The 6,599-nt window shown below is 31.9% G+C and overlaps 1 long non-coding RNA gene across 1 annotated transcript; it reads right to left on the bottom strand.

Annotated features, from left to right (window-relative positions):
* Positions 1–204: 204 nt before the first annotated feature.
* LOC147644163 (uncharacterized) lies at positions 205–6,232 on the bottom strand. The gene is made up of 2 exons (XR_015270973.1): positions 5,821–6,232; positions 205–1,883 (listed from the first exon to the last, which is right to left on the bottom strand). It is a non-coding gene; the product is annotated as an uncharacterized LOC147644163 (long non-coding RNA).
* Positions 6,233–6,599: the final 367 nt, after the last annotated feature.

Raw genomic sequence — 6,599 nt, 5'->3', positions numbered from 1 at the left:
AATATTCAAATTCGAAGAGTAAGAGTGGTTATTTCAGTCTTGGGGTTGGGCATGTACTGAGAAAAAATTTATTAATCATAAGCACATATATATATATATATATATATATATTTTTTATATAGTGAAGTGTTTTAATATTGTGAGTCGAACTAATGTCCCGTCAGTTGACTAAGGACAACGCTAAGTTGAATTAAAACAAACGAATATTCCGCTTCACGTCTTTATTCAATTGATCTCAGCTTAAGACTAAATTAATGTGACAAAAATCTTACTTCTACTGCCCTTTGTTTACAAAAGTTGGGGAGCGAGATCGCCCGCTTGGGATATTGATTGAAGAATTATTTATGTTATTGAGAAGGAGCATTGCTTGCTCCGGATGTGGATTGTTTACATTGGTTCAGCGTGGGATCGCCTACGCTGCAGATTCATATTTCTTGGAACATAACAGAATTTGTGAATATGTCACTTCCCTCCCCTTAAAAGGGTTGCCTATGATTGGGCTGGCATTTCAGGGTACAATGCAGGCAACTGATTTTGTGCCGGTTCTATTTCTTGTTGTGGTTCTTGATTATTTTTTGCTTGTTTTCTAAATTTTGTATATAAAAAGGTAAGTGGATTTTGTGTATACAATTTTGATAGGACAACAAAAATAATAAGAACGATAACAACTAATATTATAATTACGTAAAGTGTGGTATTATTTTCTGAAATTAGTTTTAAAACGTCATTATGTTCTACTATTTTTATCTTAGTAACATTAATCGGTGAATACAATGCTGTTAAATCAAATTCTGGACTTAACGAATTTTCGCTTAAAATAACATTTCCAATTTTAACTCTACATTGTTTTATTCTAATAATTTTGCTTCCATTTATTTTAATATCGCCATTTAATTCTTGACAATTTTGTTCGATTGTAGTTTCAGTTAGATTCCATGTAAGTATAATATTTGGTTCTACATATTGAATCATTTCCTTTGTAGGAGTTGGTATAAAATTACAAATTGGATTTTTACGCTTAATTATATTTTTAATGCATTCATTATTAACTTCTTTATTGTCTTGATTATAAATTTTATTCTTATCTTCAAAATATGATTGTTGATCTGAATAGTCTAACTGATATCCATTATGGTCGGGATAAGGAATTATTTTAATGGTGTTAATGGTTTTGTGGTTAATAGGGATATGTGAAATAAGTAACAATTCGTTATTTTTGTAGTCAATCCACGTAGATGTTTTGATTAAAAGTATATTTTGGCTGTTAATGCGTTCTAGTTTGTCGTAATTGAGTAACTTTGGGTTAAAAAGTCCAAGACGTGAAAGTTGCATGCCCATTTCGATGTCTTCAATGTACTCAATAAATTGCATGAGTTCATAAACAAGTGTGTCAATACTATTGCGGTTATTTTGGTAGTTAGTAAGTTTCTCTAGTCCTTCATTCACAAACTTTATGACATCATTTAATTTATGAAGTTGAATTGAATTTTCTGCAATTATGTCAATTTTTTTGTTAATGTTTACCCTATCATTTTCATCAAGTGTGCCAAAAAGAAATTTAAAAGATGAACCTATTATGTCAAATAGTCCACGTTTCTGCCTATTTTGCTGATGAATAGTTATACCATTTAATTCTTTTAGTAGTTTATTGTACAAATATTTCATTCTGGGCGAGTCTTTGATTTTGTTACCAAAAGATTCAGTGATAATATTGATTTCTGTTAGATTAATCCTTAAACAGTGATGTTCATATACTACCGGTATTTGAATTGGAACGCTTGAGAAGAGTAAATAGCCAAGATCGGAATCTGTGTTGGTTATTTGAATTTGTTGAGTGTGGCCCGTGGTGAATAAGAGAAATAACATCATCGTACAGAAGATTCCTGTGGAAGTTTAACGGCATTAGTTTTCTTTTGTTTCTTAAATTGTGTTTTGTAGTATTGGGTTTCCCTATTTCGATTGGTAATTTTGTAATGGTCTTCGTCTATTTTTTCTACATTTTTATTTGCTTTAAATGGATTTTCTAATTTTCCCTTTTGAAGTGGACCTTTTCTGTATCTAGTGTCAATGTTAAATTCCTGTCGATCTTCATTTATTTTATCTATTTTCCTTTCTTTAATATTTTGAGTGTTTAATATTGGATGTCCAGCGTATAAGAATATTTGAGCAGGTGTTTGTCCAGTGGTGTCATGTTTTATTTTATGATTGTATGTGTAAAGAATTGTCTCTATCTTGCTTAATTTTACTTCTTCATCATCGGATGAGTTGATTATTCGGATTTTTTCATTTATTGTCTTATGTAGTCTTTCGACGTCTGCTACACCGGTTTTTGCCGTGTTAAGTTGTAATTCAATTCCTTCTGCTTCAAGCCATCGCTTTAGAGTCAAGCTGGTGAAAGCTCCGTCTCTGTCTGCCTTTAGTAATTTGGGTTTACCTAACTGATTAAAAATGCGCATTAGTGCGTTCCTGCATTCTATCCAATCCTTTGATTTAATATGTTCAAGTGTAGCGAATTTTGAATAAATGTCAATGCAACTGATGTAATGTTTTCCCTCAGATGAATAAATATCTACCACAAATTTGTCTCGACAATGTTCAGGGTTGGGTGTGATTTTAAGAGGCATTTTGGTATTTCTGTGTTCTGTTTTAGCCAAATTGCATATGTTGCATTCATTTATTATATTCTGAATTAATAGTTGGCTATTTGGAAAAAAGTGATTTTCTTTGAATAATTTAGTCATTTTCTGTATACCTGGATGTAAAAGTTTTTCATGTGATTGAAGTATAATTTCTTTGAATTCGGCGTATGAACAAACATTCTTTAATAAGTGGAGGCTGCGAATTACTTTAGTGTAAGTGGTATTAATAATTTCTCTGTGTGCTCTTTGAATGATTTCAAAATCTACATCGCTTTCAATATGAATAGTAATGTTTCTATGAATAAAATGATCAAGTAAAATTTGTTTGGCTTTGTCGAGTGTCATTACATTATATTGAATTGTTGTAATGGAGTTACCGAATATTGTTGAATGCTCTACTTTATTGTTATCGGATTTAATGAAAATTATTTGTTTTTTGAAATAGTTTATTGGTTTTTCTGTTAAATGAATTAGGTTACTATTATCTTCTTCTGCACTATGTTGAGTAACTTCACTATGGTGATTTTCTTCAATTTTAATTCTTGATAATGCATCGGCAACTGAATTTTCTTTCCCTTTAATATAGTCTATTTTAAATTGGTATTCGTTTAACTTGGCTTTCCATCTTTGTAACTTGGCATTTGGTTCTTTTAAAGTATGCAGCCATCTAAGAGGTTGATGGTCACTAGCAATGAGAAAATGTCGTCCTAGTAAATAATGTCGAAAAGTTTTAGTGGCCCAAACAATGGCAAGTAATTCCTTTTCGATAGCACTGTAATTTAATTCATGTTCATTAAGTGTTCTGCTAATAAAGGATATAGGATGACCATTTTGAGAAAGTACGGCTCCAAGGGCTAGATTACTGGCATCTGTGGTTAAAGTGAATTTTTTTTCGAAATCGGGTAATTGGAGAATTGGTTCTCTAATTATTAATGTTTTAAGTTTTTTGAATGCTTCTATGTAGTCGATATTTTGTGTATCTATTTTTGCTCCTTTTTTTAAACATTTGGTCATTGGTTTTGCTATGTCTGCGTAGTTTGGGATAAATTTACGATAATAACCGGTTAATCCAAGGAAAGCTCTGATCTCTTTTACTTTTGTTGGAATTGGATATGAAACTATGGCTTTAACTTTAAGGGGGTTTGGTTTTATACCATTGGGGGTTACGATGTGACCAAGAAAACTAGCTTCCTTTTTTAAGAATTCACATTTGTCTAACTGTAACTTTAAATTTGCTTCTGCAAGTTTGGAAAAAACTAGCTGTAATGAATTTAAATGTTCGGTAAGGGATGTGGAAAAAATTATTATGTCATCTAAATACACTAAACAGTGTTTATTAAGCAACGGTCGAAGGATATTATTCATACACCTTTGAAAAGTAGCAGGTGCATTTCTAAGGCCAAATGGCATTCGAAGGTATTCGTAATGACCGCTTTTGGTGGAGAATGCAGTTTTAGGTATTGATTCTGAGTCCATTTCTATTTGATGAAATCCCTTTGCCAAATCGATAGTTGTAAAATATTGGCATTTACCTAGTTTACCAAGGATTTCGTCCATGTTTGGTATTGGATATCTGTCGGGAATAGTTATTTCATTTAGCTTTCTATAATCAATTACTACTCTATACTTAATTTTTCCAGATGCATCAGGTTTTTTGGGTACTACCCAGGTAGGACTATTGTATGGTGAATTACTTTCCCTAATTAATCCCTGATTAAGCATTTCCTGTACTTGGTTATCAACTTCAATTTCGTGAGCTTGAGCAAGTGGGTACTGTTTTGAATAAATTGGGGAGTTATGTGTTGTATTTAGTACGTGTTTAATGGTATTTGTAAATGTTAGATTGTCTCCTTCTTCATATTGAAGATTTTTGAATTTATTTAATAAACCTTTCAACCTTGAAGTTTCCTCCTGATTTAGGTGATCTAATCGAAATAATCCGAAATCAATTTTTTTTGTTGATGCCTGAGGTGATTTTTTAATTGGTTCTATTGGCTTTTGGATATAAAAATTTTGGTTCTTTTCTGACTTTGAAGTTATTAATTTATATGTTTTATCAAAAAGGGTAACTGTACTATTTTTGTAATTTATAATTGATTGTGCATTTTTCAACAATTTTCTGCCAATTAGTATATCATAATTATTAGAAAAATTGTGTACATAAAATGGTTCAGTTGTTTTAAAAATACTATTGCTGGGTAACATAATTAAATTGTTCAATGTAATGGGGCCATTTGATGTCAAAACTTCGCATATAGTATTTTGAATAGGAAGGCAAAATATATTTTTATTTATCATATTTATTGTGGATCCTGTGTCTATAAGGCAATTGTATGTGCAACCTTTGTATGCTATTTCTATGTATTGGTGTTGTCCGGGGCTGTTAACCGAAAATTTTCGTTTGGTTCTGAGCTATTTAGATTTTGTTCATCTTTATTTTGGGTGTATTGGACCTGTTGTTGCTGTTGTTGTTCATTAGTCAACCTATGGTATTGATTGTGGTCATAATACTGTTGTTCATAATAATTAGGTTGTATTTCTTCGTATTCGTGTTCGTGTGCGTCTTGAAATCTTAATTCGTCAATAGACATTTTGGTTTGTTCACTGTCCGATGGTCTTAGTCGTTTGGTAACCGGAAAGTTAGTATTTTTAGATGTAGAGGGTTGTTGTTGAGGGTATGTATTTCCTTTAAAATGTGCTGTTTGAGGATTTTGAATTTTATTTGAATATTGTGGAAAAGGATTTTTGTGAGTAAATGGTTGTGTGTTCATGTATTGGTTGGGTCCGAAATGATTTGGCCACATAGTTTGGTTGTTAGGTATTTGTTGTGTATAGGTGGGTCTAAACGATTGTGTGTATTGATTAAAATTAGGTTGGAATGGTTGAGAATATTGTGGGTAACTTGGTCGATATTGGGTTTGTGTATTTGTATTGAATTTGTGTGGTTTAGAATTTTGATTAGGGTTTGAGTTTTTATTACGATTTTCTGGAATTTTATTTAATTCAAAATTAACATGTTCTTCATATATTCCCTCATTTTGTGCGATAGTGATTAATGATCTTAAGTCTTCAATGTTATGATGAGCCAAAATAGTGAATAATTGTATTGGTAATTTTCTGATCAATATTTTAATGGAATCTTTAATCGCCTGAAGATAAATAAGAAAGTCTGGCTGGTTACCTTCTAGATGCAATTTCGAAATTAGTATTTGACGTCGTCTTTCTGCTTCTTCGCAGAATGCTCTCAGATTTCCCTTGTAAGGTGTCTCCCTGAAGTTCTCCAGTAGTTTGTAGTTCGGTGTTTGGGGTTTAAATTCTGCAACTAGTCTCGATCTAAGGGTAGGCCAATCTTCAATGTTCGGAAGGCCCAATGATCGTGTTACGTGTCCGTCCAAGTTTCTTTCGATGGCTCCAAGAAGAATCCTCTGTTGTCGCACATCATTAGTTTGGTAGAGTGAAATTACATAGTCCACTCTGCTGACGAAAGTGTAGAGAGTTTCTGGATCACCCTTAAAAGGCATGATGTCTTTTAGTTGCCGACGAGCTTCAGCAAGGTTGTTGTCGCTTAGTGCAACGATTTGGGGTGCGGCGATAACTGGTTGTGCCATTGTTACAGTAAATTTGTTGTTATAGTAAAATAAAAATTTATTTTAGTTTATTTTTGATTTCACTTTTTTTTTTTAAGTTGAAGTGATTGTTTAAATTAATTTTCTTAAATTTATTTGTTGTTATTAACTGTTAGGTGCCGTTGGACTTATTGTGTTTTTGTTTTGTTTTGTTCTTCCACTTTTTGTTGGACAACCGAATTGGAATTATAATCCAAGTTGAAGTGTTTTAAAACGTTTTGCGTAATTATTGTTCGAGAACTGAATTATAAAATTTAATTTATTTTTCACTCGAGGTTCTTTTTTTTCGGATACTTTTTGTATCCTACCGACTGCGCCAGTGAAGTGTTTTAAT

Source organism: Drosophila serrata, unplaced genomic scaffold, assembly GCF_035046125.1.
Source record: "Drosophila serrata isolate PLE 108 unplaced genomic scaffold, ASM3504612v1 contig_227, whole genome shotgun sequence".
In the NCBI taxonomy this organism is placed as follows: Eukaryota; Metazoa; Arthropoda; class Insecta; order Diptera; family Drosophilidae; genus Drosophila; species Drosophila serrata.
Note: the sequence above shows the minus strand (reverse complement) of the source record. Positions and strands in the feature narration are given on the sequence as shown.